Source organism: Crocodylus siamensis, chromosome 2, assembly GCF_052110815.1.
Source record: "Crocodylus siamensis isolate JL-2025a chromosome 2, ASM5211081v1, whole genome shotgun sequence".
Classification (NCBI taxonomy): Eukaryota; Metazoa; Chordata; order Crocodylia; family Crocodylidae; genus Crocodylus; species Crocodylus siamensis.
In genome coordinates, this window is record NC_143396.1 from 102102045 (window position 1) to 102123840 (window position 21796).

Here is a 21796-nt window from a genome sequence, read left to right on the forward strand (position 1 = left end):
GCTGACTGGCAAGACAGGGCATGGAGTTTCCATGTGTTCTGTGCCCAGGAGGGAATCAAGTCCAAGCTGAAGTCAAGCTGTGCCTGACAGTAAGAGGCGGGCAGGGGCTTCAGGGGGCAGAGGCTGCAGAAGGGAAGTGGAGATGGGGCAGGAGGTTGCTGTGAGTCTGATTTTGTGTCCAAGCTCATGGCCAGAGTCAGAGCTACAGCAGCCACTTGCTTTGTATGCAAATCTAAGATGAAATGTTCCTTCACCATGCTGATGTCGGGGGAGGGGGAGGGAGAGGACCTCATCTTGGATTCGAGTAAATAGTTACTCCTGAGCTGCTTTCTTAGTGCAGTGCATAGCCCAAACAGTCGAGCTGGAATACTTCCCTCAAATTATAAAGCATCTGCTGGACTACTTTTGCAGCTGTCAAGGTCCTCATTATGTGGACAGTAGCTCCATAAAATGGTAAATAGACCTCTCTTGGCTAATTTTGACAAGTTTTCAGTGCTCTACATATTACCCACCATATCATTCCTGATCAAGCCCTTTTATCAAGTGGAACCACTCTGAGCCTTTCACTGTCTTGAGCATCTTGCCAGGAGTAAAATTGGAGAATCAGAACATGAGTTAATACTTACACTAAGAAAAGAGGCAGATGCAGCCAGCTGCAAAATGTTTAATTTGAGTTAGGTCTCTGCTAAATTGAAAGGGCTAGCATCTAGAAAGGCACACTGGGAGAAGAATGTTAGTGTAAGGTATCAAACCTATGTTAAAGGGGGGAAGTAAGTGGAAAAAGACCACAAGAAGCCGGCAACTTCTTTTTTGTAGTTGTTTTCTCTTTTTGCTTTTAAGTAAGTGAGCAATCACAGTTATATCAGAAATCAAAAATATCCCACTATAACTGCAAATCATTCTTTGCAATATCCTGGGATAAACTGTTACTACCTTTTATCTGGGAATTTTTTTTAGAATTTATCCCAGGACACTGGACTTAGGCATCTGTATGATTGCACTTTGTCCTGGGATAAAATAGTTTATCCCAGGATCAATGCAATGTCTGTTTGCAACGACAGTGAATATGTTCTTTGAGCTGACTTTATAAGCCATCCTCCTTTGAATGATTACCATATTTTATCAAATAGAAGATGACCCCCTAATATATTAGATTATATATATATGGAAAAATTAGATCTCGTTATAACTTTCCAAGTATAGAATCTAATTATTGTAGGCTTGCCTTGAATTTGCCCCTTTTCCATTGCTACAGCTCGGGAAAATAAATCTGGGTGGGATCAGATGGCCCTTTGGTCTTTGTTTCCCCTCAACGTTTCCCCCCCGGCAGTCCCTTTCTCCTCTCCTTGCTGGTAGACCCTGCTCTCCCTGAGCATGTAGAAGCAAAGAGCAAATTTCAACACAATGACCTTGAAATTAAACATGGCTGTAGCAATTTGCTTATAGTACCCATGCATTTAGTTTATCCAGGATTGATGCATGTTATCTTCTTTTGAAACTGATGCAAGTTTTAGTACAGCTACTCCATAAACACACTTTTGAACAGCACTTTGGCACCTATTTATATTTAGCACAAACTCTTTTTTATTTCATGGGCCAAATAAGCTCCAGAGTTATTTGGGTAAATCCAGTAGTCAAGTTCCAAAATTCAACTGAGGAGAGCTCAGTTGTCAAGTCCATGTAGCTCTACCCCCAGACAAATATCCTTCCTCCCAGACCCATTGGATATTCCCCCAAAACAGGCAGGCATCCTAAGTACAAGGCCTGGGCCTCAAGAGCTTGAAGTTCAGATGCCGTCAGTCGTGCTTGCTCTTAGCTAAAAGGCTGAGAAGCAGTTATATTACTTCAAAGCCAAAGGCACATAGTTTACCACAGTGTTTAAACCCCATCAGTCAACAGCATTTCAAGCCATGGTGATGCCAAAGCTCAATACTGCACAGTCTTTGCGTGTACTCCAGATATCTCTGACAAAGGATCCATGTGCTGATTAGATACCTGGAACCAGATGTTCTTATCCCAAGTCTTAGGATGCTCCAAAAATTAGTATGCAGGGCTACCTGGTCTGGCTTCAAGTTATGGAGGACATGGCCACACTAATCATATGTGCCAGACTGAGAGAGAGGCCAAGAAATAAATTCTTGGTATACTGTATTGTGGCTCACCAGGACTTGACAATGGTGGTGAGGGGAACTGTGCTTAATGGGCACTGCCATATGTCTTACTCAGACTGTACTAACCTATTCTTGTGGTAGCACCATAGATTCTTGGCCACTCCTTGGTGAAGATTAAGTATTGTAGACAGGCAGAGACCTAGTTTTACTGCCTTGATTGATACCAGGAGCACCAGGGGGATAGAGGATGGATGAAGGTAGGAAAGAAAGGTGTTGTGGGAGCGGCAGTTTTGGAAGAGGCTTTCCTGGAGGAAGCAATGAGGTAAGTGTCCAGGTGGCAGGAAGAACAGAAGAAGAGGAGGAGAGGGGGTCTGGAGAGAGAAATGAGGGAGGAAACAGTAATTGAAGGGAAGACAAAGACTAGTAGGAGAAATAAGCCAGGCCTGCAAAGAGAAAGAAGATGGGAGGGAGCAAGAGAGAGAGTGGCAGGTAATCTATGTCTAAGAGTAAGAGCAGTATTAACAGGGGAAAGAGAACAGAGAATTCATATGATGAATAGATATGAATTTATAGAGAAAATATTCTTTGAACATTTGAATAGGCTGGTCACTTTTCCTAACCAGAAGTCTTGGGAATTTTCATACTGCAGCCAAGAAGTTTATGAGGCTTTTTAGAACACCAGTGCAGCAGTAGGAGAGAGAAGAACTGAAGACAATAAGATTTACTAAAGGGAAAAGACAAGAAAAAGGACAATCATTATTTTAATGTATATGGATATGCTTGAGATGGGAGAGATAGAGAAATGATTGGAGAATTATGTACAAAAAGCTACATATGTTAAGAGGCTACATGATGAATATGGTATATGGACAGGATCATGGAGAGCTCAGGTGGTAATGAGAATGGAATAGAGGAGTCCTCAAGGGATAATGCACTTATTGTCAGTTATCCAAGTAGGGCCACACTGACAGTTTACAATGTATTTTGGGCAGCCTAAAGTCTGTAGCAAGTGTGGGCAGGAAAGACATATGGCTGCATACTGTCAGTAGACATCATGCTACAGATGTGAAGGGAAAGGGCACAGGGCAGCAGAGTACGAAGAAGCACTGAGGTGTATTATTTCTGTGGTGCTTCTCAAAGCTAGAGCTACAGAGGAGCAGCAGAGACAGGAAAGGGAAAGTGGGGAAGAAGATGTTGATTCAGAATGCAGGACAGTGGAGAAGATGCCACAAGAAGCAAAAGTTGGGGAGGAATGAAATTTCAGTAGACAAAATGGCATAGCTGGCAACAGAGAAGAGAAAAGAAGAAAATATAAATAGAACAAGTGATTTTGAGACAGAGGAAAGAAAAGGGAAAGAGGAGAGAACGCTACAGGAATAGGAAGGAGGAGTGAGGACAGAGCAGGAGAAAGAAGAAGAGAGCCAAATTAGGAAAAGAAATAAAAATCACACCCTAATAAGTGTAGAAAGAAGAAGGAGGACAAAGAGAGAGAAGGGGAGGGAGATTGGTTGACCAAAAACTCATTGGAGCTAATTGTGAGATAGTGCTTATGCTAAGCAAGGCCTAGCATAATTAACAACACACTAAAACTCCCAGAATGCTTCAAGGAGGTTGAGGAGTCAGCGATTGACATTCTGGTGATCACCATCTACCCCTTGAATAAGACTGATGACAATGATAAAAATTGCAAGCAAGCAGCTTATATTGTTAAAACAGGAAACCGCATGGCTAAACCGCAATGACGAAAGATATTATGCAAGCAGAGTCTGGAAAATGATATATTTAAGGTCAAGCAGAGTCTGGAAAATGTTATATTTAAGGTCATTAAGAATTAGCATAAGAAGCGTAAAAATTATAATAAAGAGCGTATCACCTGATATTATAATATAAATGGGTTAACTAGTAACCAATAGAAGTAAATATTAGAAATACATATGTATAAGTGTTATCGTATATAAGTAATAGTAAAGTTATGTTAGATGCCTCACTGTCAGAGTGGGGACAGTTTTGTATCTTTTGTCTAAAAAAAGATAAGGGACTCCTTTTAACTGAACTGTTGACCAGTTCTGAGACTACTGAATCAGGCAGCCGCACCTAGCCTCCGGGTTAGAGAGCAAGGGCCTGATTTGGGAACCTTGTGAACCAACAGACCTCCTTAGTTTATGACTTTTGTGAAACAATAAAAGTTTTAAATTGAACATCCAGGTCTGAGCCTGTGCTTAATTCAGTCCTTACATAATTCGGCACGAACTCACACAATGTCCTCTTTCCCCCCAATCTTTTTATTTGCATGATACCACCATTGGCACTGAGAATTCATGATGATAAGCTGGTAAGTAGTGTGAAGATACCAGGAGGAGAAGTTAAGTGTACATTATATATGCTTGATGTGAACATAGGACAACATATCAATCCAGAGGGTATTGAAGCATACTGAGTACTATGGTGAAGTGTCAGGGATGAAATTAAATAAGATCAAAATTACATTGATGGGAACAGGGAATTGGGAGAATTTACAGAAGTTCAGGCTGCTGGTGGTAGAGGGTGTAATCAAGATCTTGGGAATCCTAATGGACGCTAAAGAGAAAGGAACAAAGGCGTGAGAGAAGTTAGAGGTAAGAGTGAAGCAGATCTTGGGAGTAACATAACTTTATCTTTAAAGGGTAAAGTGGCTGCAGTGAAAACAGTACTTGTGCCACTCATCCTTTACATGGGGATGGTGTAACCACTTTCATGACAGCAGATAAAGAGGGTACAGAGGCATATATGTGTGTGGGAGGGGGAAGGGGGGCTGGGGGGAGGTTGGTGGGGAGAACTAAAAGGCAAAGGGAGCCAGAATGGAGCTATACAAAGCTAGGAAATTTGTAGGTTGGTTGGGGAGTGGTGGATTTGGAAAGTTTGATGTATACTTACTTTACAAATATATTCTGTAAGGAGGCAATGGAGGGGATGGGAAGACTGTATGTTTCTGCTGTTATGTGGCAGGAAGAACATTAAGAAAACAGAGCACATAGGGGGGAAATTGGAAAACAAAGCTATGAGTATGGCAGCCTACTATGTGAGGATGGACAGTTTCTTAAGGGTAAATAAACTAAAGGGAGTGGTATTAGAGTGTTCGAAAGACTGTAAGAAGGTGATTAATATGATAAGAAAGAAAGACATGATAAAAATTATCAGGGATTTGATGGGAGGACAGATGGCAAAAGTGTAGAAAGAAATGCCAGATAATAAATTGAAAGGGGAATATATGGCTGTCATATGGATGGTGATATGGGATATTCTTCCTGTGAGGGGCACTCAGCATAAATGTGGTTTGGTAAGGTTGGCAGCATGCCCAAGCGAGGCATGTGGGGCTGAAGAATCTGTATCACATGTATTCTGGGACTGCCCTTTTGTGCAAGGGGTTTGAGAGGGTTGCTGCATCATTTTTTGAGGGTGCTTAATTTGAACTGTGACTTAACATATGAAATGATGTTATATGGGTTAATGTCTAAAGTACTGGAGACACAGAGACTGACAATCATACTACTTTGTGGGACAGTAGCAATGGAAGGTGCGAAACGTACTGTTGGTCATGGGACTGGCTTTTAACAGAAGACAATGTTTTTGGAGGTGGCAATATATGAACTAAAATGCTATGTGGATCAAGGTGTGGATGAGATGGGAAAGGAGAAGGCAGAGAAGTGATGAAGTGTGGTGAAGAATGAAGTGAGTGAAGAATGGTGGTATTAAAGGGCAAAAGGACAGAATGAAAGTTCTTGCTTCCTCCTGGGTTGGGGATGGTTTGTGAGAGGTTAATGTGTTAATGGCAGAAAGAGATGTAATAAGAACAAGGTATTGTTGTAGAGGAGGTTGTCAAGTTTTATGTTAGTGCAGCTTCTTTGAGTTGTTTTGTAATTATACAGTAATAAGAAAAGGTTCCCATCAGCATGTTTGCCCAATGTGGGCCATGTGCTTTATAGTCATGCTCAGTGTTGGCTGTATTTAATCAACTTAAAATCATTAGAGAGCTGCATGCTTTTAAAGTTTCACGGACCAAAATAGATAGGAACACACAATATAAACTGATAACCAATCAGTACCTTTTCTGATATACCAAACTGAAACTAGTTCTAGTTTATAGCCACTCAAGACAAATACGGTCATAAAATGTTTCAAACAATATATAACATTTTAATGGATTGCAGTTCCCAATAACGGAAATAAATTTGTTATGTTAAACTGTGCTTTTAAGTCTTCAGGCATTGTGACAAAAATTTAAAAGCAAACACTACATTTCTAAACAAGCTGCTGTGCAATAGGTAAAGAAAAGTAACTTTGGGTACATGTTCCTCTTTGGCATTAGGTGTGGACAGAACCAAAATGAGATAGATGCCTTCATTAAGTCTGAGGAGAGTAGAGAATCATGTATACTGCCTGCTTCCGCCCCTCCCCATATGCCTCATCTCAAAATAGCAAGGTACTTGGTACACATGAACTTAGATCTTCCAGGATCTGAGAGGGTTAGACACCTACTGAGGATTAGTCACCCTGCCTCTAAAGACAGAATGCAGAAATACAAATTAGAGTACTACTACTGTATTTTATATGAATCCCTATCAAAAGCTGTATGGCTGTATGCATTTTATATGAATCCCTATATTTGGGGGTCAAGCTGTATGGCTGTATGTGGAGCGGTTTTGGTACAACGGCTCTCAGACTCATATAGGAGGGCACCACCTCCCCACAAGTGTTGGCAGTTGTACATTAAGTGCTGTATGGTCTTTCCCATAACAAGTAGCCATATTTACCACTTCTGTTTTCTCATCTCTAATGGCTTATTTCAGGGAATGTGTTCCAAACTCTTCAAAAAATCAGATATCTGTTCATAGTTTTCTGATTCCTTGTCAGCATGGTTGGCATGGTACCAACAGAACCACTTTCCTCTGCCATCTACCACCAGCTAACTGTATGGGTTATATAACAAACAAAGAGCTGAACAAATCTGTAGCAGTTTTTTTTAGAGTACTTGAGTGACTTTTTCTTAAGATCAGACTCTTGTTCCTTCAGAAAGTGACACATGATGCAGAGATAAAAAAACATTAGCATGAAGTAATTTGAAAATACTAGCACGCAGCATCACAGCTACTTTTATTATGTATTATTTAACATTTCATTCACTTCTGCCTTGACCTTCTCAAATTGTCCTGATTATGCTTGGAAAAATAAAAAATCACATTGTTCCATCTGGTGAATGAACAAATGAAGGAGGGGAAAGCCACATGAAAGTTCCTAGAACAACTTTTTCACTTTGCTGCATTTTCTATCAAGTAATTTGTTGGGTCACATGGAAAACTAGGCACCTAAATTTAAATTTTCAGTGCATGAAACTTTATGCACACAAATCTCATTATCAAGTAATGGGATTTGTATGCATATCTCCAGTGCTCTGTTAGGAAAATTTACCCCCTGTGGCCTGAACTAAAACTGAATGAATAGTGGTACTGTTGGCTTCATCCCCAGCCCCATCATGTGATCTCTCTATAATGGCCCAAGAGTGCTGGCAAGCATAATCATTTGACACACATTGCCCCTTTTCAAAATTATGGCAAGAATAGCTCCTCTTGCATATAGATTTTTTTTTTAAAGAAAAACAAAACCCAGAAAATACTAAAACTGTTTGGGTTATATGTTTGTTTCTTGCTGTTTATTTTTAAACCTAAGAGTCTCAGGGCTACTATTGTTGAATGTGAGATCACTATAGTAGTTGTACGACTCTCTATTATTTCTATTTGTGAACAGGACAGCAAAGTTTTATTTCATTTTTTTGTTTGTTTCTAATCTTCATGTATGTATGCTCTACACTTAGGCACTTTCCAAATACTTAAGAAACATAGCTCCTGCTCCCCAGAATTGCAGCCTAAAGTCATATTTACACAACAAACTTACAGTTCTTGACAATGATACTTGTGCCATGCTGCCTGCTGAACCAGAAACAGGTAGCTAAGGGTATGTCCAGGCATTATATTTAATCGACTAAACCAGGGTTAGGCTGACCTAAGTGACCAGTTTTGCAGGTGTTTGAAGGCCTTAAACTGCCCAACAGATGGCACACCCAATTTAAGTCAGTTAACCTGAGGAGGTGAATTAAGTTAGATCAAAATTAGGTTAAACTGATCTAAGAAAGAGTTAACCCTTTGCACATATTTGCAGCACAGCACCAGGTCTGGAAAAGCCCAGCCACTCAGCCCAATCCCAGGGTTGTGTTATTCCCACCTCCTGACACTGATATGGCTATTTTAGTCCCCTAACCCTCCCTCCTACCTGTGGACCTGCCAATGGCTCCTAATCCTGCCAACCTTCCTCCTCCGGACCCCCTCCCACCTCCTGCCATGGAACCAGTAGCCTTTCCTGATTCCACCTGTCTTTGCCCCAACCCTGAGTTACTTACACAGCTCCCAGGAGTGGCAAATGGCTACCTGCGGCACTCACAATCCACATTTAAGCAACTTAAAGTAAAACAATGTGGAGCAGGTGCTGTGAATGACTGTATTCACACTGTAACTGCATGGTGCTATGTACTAATTAGTTCAACTTCAGCACTGCACAAACATGGCTAGTCTGCTTCTGTCTCTTGAGGCAATCCATGTGGAAAGGACCATAGCACGTTTGAAGGTGTTCCTGCCTGGCCCACCAGACCAGTGATGCAGACGTGCCCAAAGTTACAAATTGTTGATGCAATTTGTACAGTCATAGCAGGACTAATCCTAGTATTTGTGTTAAAAATGGTAAACACCTATTTGACAGTAGCTTGTAGCTTCAGTCCCCTGGTGGAAAATGTACTACAGGGTGACATACCTGTTTTGCAAGTTTGGGAGGCACCTACATTCAAAATTTAGATCTGTAACACCTTCTTACTGATCAGTTAGGCATACAGGGTTTTGGCATAAAGGTTCCTAAGTGCCCAAAGGTGCACCCCTGGGCATGAGTGTTGAAAGGGTAGATGTGTAGCTTATAATAAAGTTTGAGTTGAGATTCACAACTAGGCATTCCTCCTTTGAATCAGGTCTACTATCACCTAGTTGTAGGGTACTCTGAGGTGGGTTGTTCTCCATCCTTTCTGTTGTACCTGTTCTATTTTGCATGGAAAAATTAATAGTCATAATTAACAGTTATTTGGTCAGAGAGTGAGTGAGAGTGTAAGGGCCCCTCTAGACATTCAGTTAAAGGCATGATAGTATCTAATGCATGATTCACACAATTGTGCCTCCTGCTATGCTACATGTGCATGGCAAAAAACATGACTGTGGGATTGTGCATCAGATCCTTCTATACTTTATTGCTAGTGCTGGGTGGAGCCCTGGATTGGTGTGGGGCTCATTGTGGGGAGATGGGCAGTGCGGGGAATGCTGCCACCACTGCAAGTGTGTCAGCTGTGGGGCTGGCAGCAGGGGGGAGTTGCTGCACCCCCGTGGCTGAGACCCTCTCAGTTGATCAGGCTCTGAGTCACAGAGGAGAACATTACCACACATTCAATTAATGGTGTGATAAGAACAGGCTACAAAGTTATTATATATTTTATGTGGACTGTGTGTATTACTGCTTGTTTTATCATACCATTTAATAACTGAACTTGTTAGAATATTCATCCAGGAGAGGGGAGGTTTGTTCTAAACTCCTCTTCTAAACTGGATACTTACTATACTTACTATAAAATATTAAAAATGATCATTAGAGTAGTGATTAGAATTCAGATCTCCTCTTCTCTCTCCTGCCAAACATCAGTCTTTCTCTTTTTTCTGGTTCACACAAAGTAGAACAGCCTCAGAAGGAGAGAGAAGTACATGTCAGAATATCATATAGCCTGGTAGTTATGTGGGAGATGTGGCTTCAAAACTTGCGACACAGAGGGAACCACACCTACATATTCCATAAAGTACAGCTTTATGCAAATGCTGCAACCACTGAGCTCTTTTTTCAGAGGCCCAAGTGACAGCACTGCCTTCTCCTTTGGCTGTATGGTGTGAAAAACCTATCTTAAGTGATCAGCTCCAGAAAAGGGATCAAGGTTCTGAATCCCAGTGGGTCATATATGCCTCAGCAATAGTCCAAAGTGATGCCCTTATCCTTGAAAGAAGCAAGGCTTAAACCACAGCTCCCCCCTCCTCAGCATTTCTTACTGGCTGCAGGTAGGTCCCTGCTTTGTCAATCCCATTCTCAGAAGACTTTCCCCCTAAAATTTATAGGGAGCCTAAGTAGCCATTTCTGCAATGTGGATGCCACATGGGGCCCTGGACTGTGAAACCTAAGTCCCCTGTTTGGATCTAGTCCACTGTATTACCCTGTGGAGTTTTCTTTCAATGAACAGCACAATAGAGCCTTAACATTGAGCTTTCAGAGCTACTGCAGTATAAATTTTGAAAAAATGTTTGTTTTGCAAATACTGCAGGAAAATGTTGCAACATGCATAAGCTTAATATGTTTTAGGCCAGCCAGCACCACTTTCCAATAAGATATTAAACAATGCTATTTCTGTTATTGCTTTGCCTCATCTAAAGCATTTATCTATATGCCATTTACATGACTGAAAATAGATGGGTAGAATGCAAGGAAAAAAAAAAAAAGAGACCAAAACAGACATGACCTGTACACAGGTACAGGCAGAGTTTAAAGCATCAATCCAACCTCTTTTTCTGGTACAATCGTTCTTAATTTTTTTATGGGATAAAATTCAATGCATCTTTTTCTGCTTCTATTATTGAACACCAAAATTCACCTTTTTCAATGTGAGATAAGTATTATAAAATCTAGAAACAGTTCTTTCCAAAGAATCTGTATACTTCAATACCTCTGCCAAATTCTAAAACATATACTGTTTGTATTCCTAGGACCTTGCAATAATTTACTTTTTATTTTTTGCTGAAGACAGTTATCCATGGACTGCTCTGTCAGTCTTTCAGCTCAGTCTTGTAAAAATTTATTAGCACTTCCAAAACCATTGGGGGAAAATTATTAAAAGATAAATTAAATAAAATCACCTCCCATGGTGCAGATTTACTTTAGATTCAAAGGGTGATCAATTCTTACCATAATCAACTGCATGAATTCCTACTACAATGAAAGATTCAATGACAGATTGACACGTGGAAGGGAACTGAATAAAAGGAAATTGATTTTCCATATACCCATGATCCAATACATGGAGTAAGGGGACCAGATGGCTCAAGGCAGGGGTTTTCAACCTTCTTTAACAACTGTACCTCTTCTGCCTCAAAGTTTCACCTCATATATTCCTTTATATTTTTCTCCTGCTTTTACGTGGGGAGGTGGGGAGGGGGAGGGCAGATGGGGCCCCCCATGGTGAGGGAGGGAGTGGGGCTGGGGCTGGGGCAGAAGTAGGAACTGCACAGCTGGGCTGGAGTGCGGGATGCAACCACAAGAGTGGTTTGTCCAAGGAGCATGTAGGGGAGGGGCAGCTGCCACGTGTACCCTGACAAAGGCCCAGGGGGCATGTGCCCTCCAGATCTGTGTGTGGGGCGCAGGCAGCTGCTGCTGCAGACTGGACTCTGCACCCCACTGCCACTGCCCCAAGAGTTGCATGATGCCATGTGCCTGCTGCTGCTGGGTGAGCAAGGGACAGACACACAGACACACACAAAGATGCAGACACAGGTGCAGACAAGGCCATGCACACAGACACACACACAGATGCAGACATACATATGCAGATGCAGAAACACACACAGATACCCCACCCCCATCTGGGGGGTGGGAAGGGGAGAAGGGGGAGGGATGGGTCCAGATCAAGAATGGTGAGGTGGGGGGGAGTGTGTCTATGCCCACTTCTAGCAGCAGGACTGGGGGCGAGGGGGCAAGGGTGGCGGTGCCCCTGTGTGGGCCACACACATGCCCCCCAGCTGGTCAGACAGAGAGGGCTTGCATGCGGCGGTGGCCACCACACCACCGCCATCACCACCCCACACCACTTTTTCATGGCCGGTCACACGTGCAGCTCCACGGGCTGCTAATGGGCCTTGTGCCTGGCTAACTGCATGCCACCCATCACCAGCCTGTGGACCACCGCATGAAACCAGATGTGAGAAAGTGGTATGGGGTGCAGCAGCGGTGGCGGTGGAGGGTGGTGGTGGTGATGGTGGTAGCTGCTGTGTGCGAGCCGCCCCTTACCCCCCCTCCCTTCTGGCCATCCAGGTAGTGTGTGTGCAGCCCTCAGAGAGGCACCGCTGCTCTTGCTTCCCCAGCCCCGTTCTGGGGAGTGGGCACAGAGAGCGAAATGAGGTGGGGGGCAGGGAGGCACTACAATGTACTGTGTGTGGCTAGTGGCACCCGGCATGCCTCTTCTCCTCCCCCTCTCCGACATAAGAAGCAAAGTATGGGAAGGCGCATGGGGAGATGCCACTGCCACGCCCTGGGCATGCTTTGTCCCCATCTGCCTGCCTGCCCTTGCATACCCCTTATGGCCTTTCTATACGTACCCCCAGTTGACAACCCCTGGCTCAAGGGGTTAGTAACAAGATAGTCTTTCACCCTATACTGAAGATTCATATACAATCCATGTAAGCAGCAGATATCCCAAAGGTGCTTTACTTACAGTACATATAATTGTAGACAAAGGTCAAAAGTTGTCACCAGCTGGTGGCTCTTCAGTGCTTTGTGTGAAAAATGTTGGTGAGTAGAGCTGCATAAATAATTGAGTCTGGTCAAATAAAATCATTCAGCCCGGGTCAAATGAAATGCACCATTTGACCCAAAATGTTTCGTTTAATTTTGTGTTCTTTAACTGCTTATTATTAAATGAAGGTATATTTCAAACTGAAATGCCATTCTGAAATGAAGCAACAAATGTTTATTTTTCACAAATGTTGAAATAAAAATGTTTCTTGTTATTTTAACTCTCTTTTTGAGGTTGTGTGTTTTTTCTTCCCCCCTGTAACAGGAATTTAAAAAAAAATAACATGGATTTGCTAGTAGTTTCAGTTGACCACCAGCTGCAACTTTCAGGAAAGAGAAATTAATTTGTTTTGCCGAGCTTTATTTTTGTCTTCGGTAATATCTTAGTGAAACACATGTTCATATCATATAAGCATGACCACAATTTTCATTAAGTGACAGCCTTTTTGGAAATCTCATTGGAGAGGCCACATGGTGACTGAACGACTTTGTCAGTCTTCACCAACTGCAGTCAGGACTGATTTACATTAGTAAGGAAATGTTGAGAAGCCTTCATTTTTCTTGTCCATGCAGAATCTTTCTGCTGATAAATAAAGGACTTCTATAATCGTTTCAAATATATGAATCTGACACACTTCCAAAACAGTATATCTACTTTGATGGGTTACGTGCAATACAATTTAAAGGTTATGGTCCATGACAAAACAATAATTAAAATCACTAATGCTGCTTGATGTTTGATTATATAAAAGAAAAAAGTCAGAAAGAAAAACAAATGGTTAAAGTAAAAAACTGAGTCCTGCCTCTAACTACCGAAGATATTGTTCAATTTATTCTTAGATATCATCATTTCCATTCTAAAAACATACCTGCAGTTTGGAATTATAGTTTGCTACAACCTGACTTACTTTATACAATAAATCTTAATTCTTCCACTTCTCTTGTTCAATGAAAACAACATGTTGTCCTCTCTGCAAGACAAAAGCAAAAGAGAAAATGCTAGAGTTGAATTTAATGATCTGATTTTTTCTACAATCCCATGCTTTTTTCCCTTGCTCCATTACTTGCCTTGTGGTGTCTAACAATGGAAGACAGTTGCAGTATGGTATATGATTTATACAGTAGATGCTAAAATATTTCATTTTCTCTTATGTTTTAAGTCAGACTCTTGAGGTTACTGTGGCAGGAGGCTTGGTGTTCCTACCACTGTAAGAAGCAAGCGGGCTAGTGCAGGGGCAGCCTGCAAGTATGTCCAGGTTGATTATGGAGTCATCTGACCCTGGAGAAAGGCTGGGCTGAGGTAAGATATAAGCCCAGACCTGAGTGCAGCTAGCACTAGCATCTTAGAGCCTGCTGAGAGAACGCCACCTCAGCAGGATGGCTGCAGTTCCAGAAAGTCAGCTTGCAAAGTACAGCAAGAAACAGTCTGGTGGTTTGGGGAGAAACTAAGGGGAGGAGAAGGTTCCTAGGGACTCAGGGATGGGTCCAGAGCCCAGATTGAGGGGCTGAGAGTGTGGGATCAATGAGGGTCCAAGAACCTATTGAGAAGGGGCTAAGTGAAAGAGAACATCAGTGAGGATGCCATATGCAAGGCATGGAGCATGGTGTATGGAAGTAACAGAGTCATGCAATTAGCCCCTAAGGCAGTGACCATGAGCACCTGGTGGTCATTTGAGAAAGCAATTTGGAAAGCCCTGGGGAGCCTCCCTCATAAAAGTACAGACATCAAGCCACAGCAGGAAACTGAAGAAGTGATTTCCCACAAAGTAAAGACTGCAGGGACTCCAGGGACTTCATGGCCACCCCAGGAGAGGCACCCTGCCACAGTTATGACAAATGTTTGCTTTGTAAATCTGACACTTCTAATTTGAAAACCTTGCCCATTGAAGTCAATGGAAAAAATCCTAAGGATGTCACCCTTATTTTTAGATACCAGCAATGGTCCCAAAGAACCATACATTCAGAATCTGTATACTGCAACATTCAGTGCAGAATTGTTGGTCTTTCCCAAATGTGTGCTGCTTATTTATTCATAGTATTTCAGATAACAGCTGCTACTACCATATACAATGTAATATTTGGTTATAACTGTTTAAGTCAGTGGTCTCCAACCTTTTTATGGTGAAGATCACTTTTTGTAAGTAAAGGGTACACCAGAAACTACCGCCCCCGTCCCCCATCCCCTTCCCCCACCCTCCTCCCTCCTGGCTTCCACCCCGATGAAGTAGGAGGCTTATCTTTGAATGTATTTGAATTTATATTTTGAATTTATTGGTTTATGTCTTAGCATAAATGCTTCTGCATAAAGCTTTGACTCATTTATGGTTTCAGGTCCTTCCTTGCGTCACTGGCTCATGTGACTTTGGGTAGGGCACTTCAGGCCAGACTCTGATTCAGAATGGGCAAGTGCAACTGCACATGGACCATACACCTCCAATGTCCCAGGGCACAACAATAGTCTCTGCATTGCACTACAACAGGACACATTCTCATAAGCATAGGAACTGTTCTTTCCATAGGGCCTCTGGCGTATACTATGACAAAGGTCATGGGGAAGCAGAAAAAAAGAGATAGGCCTGCACTTTCCCACCCCGCCATTTACTTGCCATCAAGAATACTCAACCGCATTTAAGAGCTTATAATACTAAGTTGAGAAGCACGGGAAATGCTCGCTTGCATACTAGAGAGTTCTAAGGGTAATTTTGGCTCCACAATCAAAAATTTTCAGAGGATCATATTGTCAGGGATGTTGGTCAGGCTCAGTGTTGTCAGGGACGATGAGCAGGCAGGCCGACTTGAGCCAAGAACCACAGCAGCCACACCTCTGCTGCAAGCCCCAGGTAATGAATGCTTCCCCAGTTTAATATTCGCCCAAACATGAGGAATCCAAAGCCTCCTGATTGGCTGCTGGGAGCCTCACTTATCCACTTAGCACTAGCTGAAGCCCCAGATCTGCAAGTCAGTCATCGGTTCTGCTGTGGTAAGCCTCCTGGTTCCTGACTCTGGTTTTCAGCTTATTTCTGGCTTTGGATTTCCCTGTGGTTCTGTTCCCTGGCTCCTGACCTTGGTTTGTCTCTGTTTTTGGACTTTGCCCTGTGAACTGCCCCCAGGATTGGTATTCAGCATCTGACCCTTGGATCCTGGCTCTGGACTGTGTCACAGACTCAGGTTTTGGATCTCCCTCTGGCTTTGGTGTACAACTCTTGCCCTTTGATCCTGCCCTGGGCCCAGCTTTCTTTTGGGAGCCTAAACAGTAGGCAAGACTGCCTGTGTCCTGGTCCCTTCCACACATCACCTTTAGGACAATATGACCTGAAATGAGGAGCTGGGTCTAAATAATATAATCCAGACATTAGTTAGCATTTTAAATGGTTCACAAAAATTATACTAGCCATCAAGCAAAATACTTTTTTTTAATTATTCATTTTTAAAGCACATTTTGTCTTTGCTATTCATGGTATTACAAAGATTTTCAAACTTTCTTAGAGTACAGTTCACCTCTCCTTCCAGTTACAATGCTATAATCCCACTGTGGCAACTACAGTATAACATCAGGAAAATATACAGTGAATTCGTAGTTGTCCTTTAATGCAGTTTGTCAGCTGGAAGCAAGAAGGAAGGTTCAGAACTACATGAACCTAGGTCTTCTCAGACAAACACTGAGCAGGCAGCAGATTAGCAGTGATTCACAGACAACAAGAACACAGAGGTGCATACATGGCTTAATCATTTCTGCTCCTCTTCTCACCTCTTCTGTACCATTTCACCTCAATCTGGTTTTCTACCAACCTATACTTTTTAGAGAAAGAGGAACAATTCACATTTTTAAAGCTTTTTTTCTTCTCTTACTAAAAGGGATTTTTCATCATTCTATGTACAGTGTGTTGTTATACTGTGAAGCCAGACCTGGCACAATGTGAGTATCTATACAGTTACAAATATCTTAATGTATGGTGTGATTATACATTGTGACTCACTTTCCCTCTATAGGGTTCACTTCTAGTTAATACACTCATTAACCTCAGTTGCCTCAGTTGATTCATTATGCAGTCCCTGGGCATGTCTACACAAGACACTGACTGTGCAGTAGCTTAATAATATTGTGCAGTAGTGCATCACAGTATGGACTGTACTAATAGGCTACTGCATAATATTATTAGGTTGCTTCACAGTAGTGTCATAATATCATAGAAAATTAGGGTTGGAAGGAATCTCAGGAGGTCATCTAGTCCAACCCCTGCTCAAAGCAGGACTATCTCCAACTAGATCATTCCAGCCAGGGCTTCTTCAAGCCGGGCCTTAAAAGTCTCCAAGGATGCAGATTCCACCACCTCTCTAGGTAATCTGTTCCAGTGCTTTACCACCCTCCTAATGAGAGAGTTTTTCCTGATATCCAGCTTAAACCTCCCTTGCTGCAAGTTGAGACCATTTCTCCTTGTCCTCTCATCTGCCACCAGTGGCCACAGTACTCAAAATGTGGCCTCGCCAATTCAGAATAGAGTAGAATAACTACTTCCCTTGATCTGCTGGCAATGCTCCTACTAATGCAGCCCAGTATGCCATTAGCCTTCTTGGCAACAAGGGTACACTGCTGACTCATACCCAGCTTGTTGTCCACTATAACCCCCAGGTCCTTATCTGCAGGACTACTGCTTAGCCAGTCAGTCCCCAGGAATGTAGTGGTGCAAGGGAATCTTCCATCCTAAAACCAGGACTTTGCACTTGTCCTGATTGTACCTCATGAGATTTTTTTGGGCCCAGTCCTCCAATTTGTCTAGGTCACTCTGAGTCCTAGCCCTACCCTCCATTGTACCTGCTATATCCCACAGCTTGGTGTTATCCATGAACTTGCTGAAGATGCAATCCATAACATATTACAGATTGTTAATGAATATATTGAACAAAACCAGCCCCAGGACCAACCCCTGGGGAACTCTACTTGAAATCTGCTGCCAGCTCCACATTGAGCCATTGATTACTACTCTACCCATCACCAGGAGTTTTCAAAGATACTAACTAACAACTCTGCAGTCACATCAGCCAACTCCCTCAGCACCCATGGATATATTGCATCTGGCCCCATCAACTTCTACACATCCAGATTTTCTAAATAGTCCTTAACCTGTTCTTTCACCACTGAGGGCTGCTGACCTCTTCCCCAAACTGTGCTGCCTGGTGCAGTAGTCTGGGAGCTGACCTTGTCTGTGTAGACTGAGGTAAAAAAGGCATGGCATACTTCAGGCTCTTCCTCATCATCTGTTGCCGTGTTGCTTCCCCCATTCAGGAAGGGACCCACACTTTCCCTGACCTTCCTCTTGTTGCTATCATACTTGTAGAAACTCTTCTTGTTATCCTTCATGATCCTTTCTAGCTGCAACTCCAGCTGTGCTTTGGCCTTCCTGACTTTATCCCTGCATGCCTAGGCAAATACTCTTCCCAAGTTGCTTGTCCACACTTCTACTTCCTGTAAGCTTCCTTTTTCATGTTTAAGCTCACCAAAGAGTTCTCTGCTAAGCCAAGATGGTCACTTAACACATTTGCTATTTTTCCTGTACATCGAGAAGGTTTGTATCTGTACCCTCAGTAAAGTTTCTTTAAAACATAACCAGCTTTCCTGGACTCCTTTCTTCCTCAGACTGGCCTCCTAAAGGATCCTGCCCATCAGTTCCCTGAGGAAGTCCAAGTCTGCTTTTTTGAAGTCCAGGGTCCTTACTCTGCTGCTATCCTTCTTTTCTTTTGTCAGGATCCTGAACTCAATCATCTGGGGGTCACTGCTGCCAAGGTGCCATCAACTTGACATCCCCCACCAATTTTTCCCTGTTTGTGAGCAGTAGCTCAAGAAAAGTATGGTCCCTAGTTGGTCTGTCCAACGCTTGCACCCGGAAGTTGTCCCCAACCCTCTCCAAAAACTTCCTGGATTGCCTGTGCACTGCTGTGTTGCCCTCCCAGCAGATGTCAGGGTGAGTGAAGTTCCCTATGAGAACCAAGGCCCACGATCTGGAAATTTCTGCTAGTTGTCTGAAGAAAGCCTCATCTATCTCATCCTCCTGGTCAGGTGGCTTATAGCACAGACCCACACAACATCACCCTTGTTGCTCTAACCTTAACCCAGAAAATTTCAACAGATCTATCTCCAGTTTTATGCTAAAGCTCTGAGCAATCATAGGGCTCTTTTACATATAGCACAACTGCTCCTCCTCTTATCCCCTGCCTGTCCTTCCTGGAAAGTTTATACCCATACATGACAATGCTCCAGTTATGCAAGGTATCCCACCTGCTCTGTTATTCCAATTACATCATAGTTCCTTGACTTCCAAATCTTCCTGCTTGTTTCCCAGACTCCATGCATTCATGTACAGACAGCTGAGCTCAGGAAGAATGAGGAGGCCCTCCCTGTTGTCCCCACCTGCTTCTGCTTTTTCCAGGTCCCTCACTTCTGCATTTACCTGAGGGCTTTGTTCTTCATCCCTTGGCAAACTGAGTTTAAAGCCTTCCTTGCTAGGTTCACAAGCCTGTCTGCAAAGATGCTTGTCCCTTTCTTTGTCAGATGGATCCCGTCTCTTCCTAGCAATCCTTCTTTTTGGAACAGTATCCCATTGGTGAAGAAGCTGAATTCCTGCTGGTGATACCACCTGCACAGCCATGCCAGAATCCTTTCCCTTGTCTGGAAGAATTGAGGAGAATATGAACTGTGACCCCATTCCCTTTATCGTTGCACCCAGATGCCTGTAGTCACTCTTGATCTGCTCAGGGTCACCTCTGGCATTATCATTGCCCACATGAATGAACAGCATGAGGTTGTAGATAGAGGGTCCGATGAGTCTCAGTAATCCTTCTGTGACGTCTCAGATCTGACCTCCTGACGCAACAGGTCAGGCCAGCAGATGGATCCTTCTGTCTCCTGCAGAATGGAGTCTCCAACCACCACCACCCATCACTTCCTCTTCTTGGCATCTTCCCATCTTCCCCACCTTGGGGATTCCTGGCCTGGCCTCTTCAACCAATGGAATGCTCTTCTCCTTCTCTGCTGCTAGTACTCCATATCTGTCCTCCAGACAAACCCTTGGGAATGATGACTTCTTGCTGCCAGAAGATACAAGTTTCCAGCTTCCACTTTCCTAGGAGCCCTTGCCCTCTTCCTTTTCTAGCACCACCTCTTGCAGCCCTTCTGCCACAGTTCTAGAGGTTTCCTCTAGTTGAAGTCCTCATGGCAGAGAATGCCTCAATGCCTTCAGAGGTACCTCTTGTAGCTCTCTCGGCTTCTCTCCAAGGGACATTACCAGAGGCACCGTTAGCATTACAGGTACTCCCTCACCTGGCTGACACTGGAAGGAATCTGCAAGCCGCAGTCTGCACAGCACCAAACCGGGACCTGGGTGGAAGCTTCAACAGTGTGTGGTCCTGGCTGGACAGCCACCTCACAGATGGAAGCAGATGAAGAGCTGGACGTGGCAGTGGCTCTGATATAGCAATGTCCTCCAGCCATATCTCTAGGTCTTATTATCTCACTCCATGCCTCTCTTTCCAAGCAGAACTTCCCTAGCAAAATCCTCTGGAGCTGGCCTGTTTGCTATTCCTTGATCTGAAGGGTTCCCTTTCCTTAACAACCTCTTTCCTCTCAACGAGCTTCCAGTGAAGGAATGTGTGAGAGAGTTTCCAAGCAAACTCCCCCTTGCCCTGGACTCTTGTTAAACCAGGGGCCTAAGTCTTTGTCTAGCTACTGAGTTTTAGCTGCTAAAATATGAAGTTAGTCAGTCCTAATTACATGTAAAAAAAAAAAAGAATCTTACCTTTCAAGCTACCCTTCCAAGAGAGGGGCAGCATACTGATTGGTGAACTGACTAGCAAACTGCTGGTAAACTGTCCTGTTTGATTCTCCTTCACTGTCCCCATCTCCCTGTTGCTACTTACATTTGCTGGTGCTGGTACTTGCTTAAAGAAGTGCTCAATAAATGCTCAGTAACCACTGTGCAGCAGCATCTCGCTTACTGGGTTTAGTGGATTTAGACTTAGTGGATTTAGATTTACACAGTCTAACATGAGGGCAGAATTTTTCCTCTAGATTTATGATTCTCAAGACATGAATACCTGATTCTGAACATCTACTGACACCATGGACTTCAACATGATTTTGGAGTGCTCAGTACTTCGCAAATCATATGAAATTACCATATCAATGGAAGTTGTACCTGGGGGAAAACTCCTGGAATGAATTCCTTGTTAAAGGATAGATCTCACCATGATTACAAAAAGGTATTAGAAAATAATTATGTTGGTTTTAATGACTTATCCACTGAACAAGGTACTAATCAGATGACAGAACTTGATTCTAAATAAACTAAGACTGTACTGTACTTAAAATATGTCTAAAGAAGCTATTAAGTATAATTAGGAATCTGGAGTGCAGACACCAAATGTGTTATTACATGATATAGCTTCAGAGTGAAAAGCACTTTGTTTCCTTTCTGTCAAAATTTTACTTAAAACATTTGAAATGGAACACTATTTTATCATTGAATAAACCCTCACAATAATTTGCAACAAGAGAATTAAATTGAAAACAACTCCCTCTACAAACTGACATTTAATCTATTGTTAAAACTTATTTTGAAAACTAATAGTTTTAGAAACTTTACAGTTGTTCTCAGATTACACTAAAACTCAAACTGGACTAGAGGAAAGTCTAAATGTTATCATTAGACAGTCTTGCAGCTCCATCTCATAAAATACATTTGAAACTGCAGCTCTTCAGAAGAAAAGCTACCAAGCTGCCAGCCATTCAGTGTTGTGTGAGATAAAATGGAGGTAGGAGGACAAACCCTTTCAGAAGTGGGCACAGGCCATGTAAACAGATGTGGTTGCAATGAATAGGAGAGCCTGAATGGCTGTATTGTTCCTTGCTTTCCGTTCAGTCTACAGAAGGTCTCCTCCACAAAAGTCAGCCTAGCAGATGAAGGCTTAAAAACATAGCTGCTATAGCTCAGGGAACCAAACAGTATTTAAGTTTTACAGAGTCC

General features: G+C 42.8%; 1 long non-coding RNA gene across 1 annotated transcript in view; it reads left to right on the forward strand.

Moving 5' to 3' along the window:
• Positions 1-21796, forward strand: part of LOC149870580 (uncharacterized) — a 145831-nt gene that overhangs the window by 43995 nt on the left and 80040 nt on the right. The gene's annotated exons all lie outside the window — the stretch shown is intronic.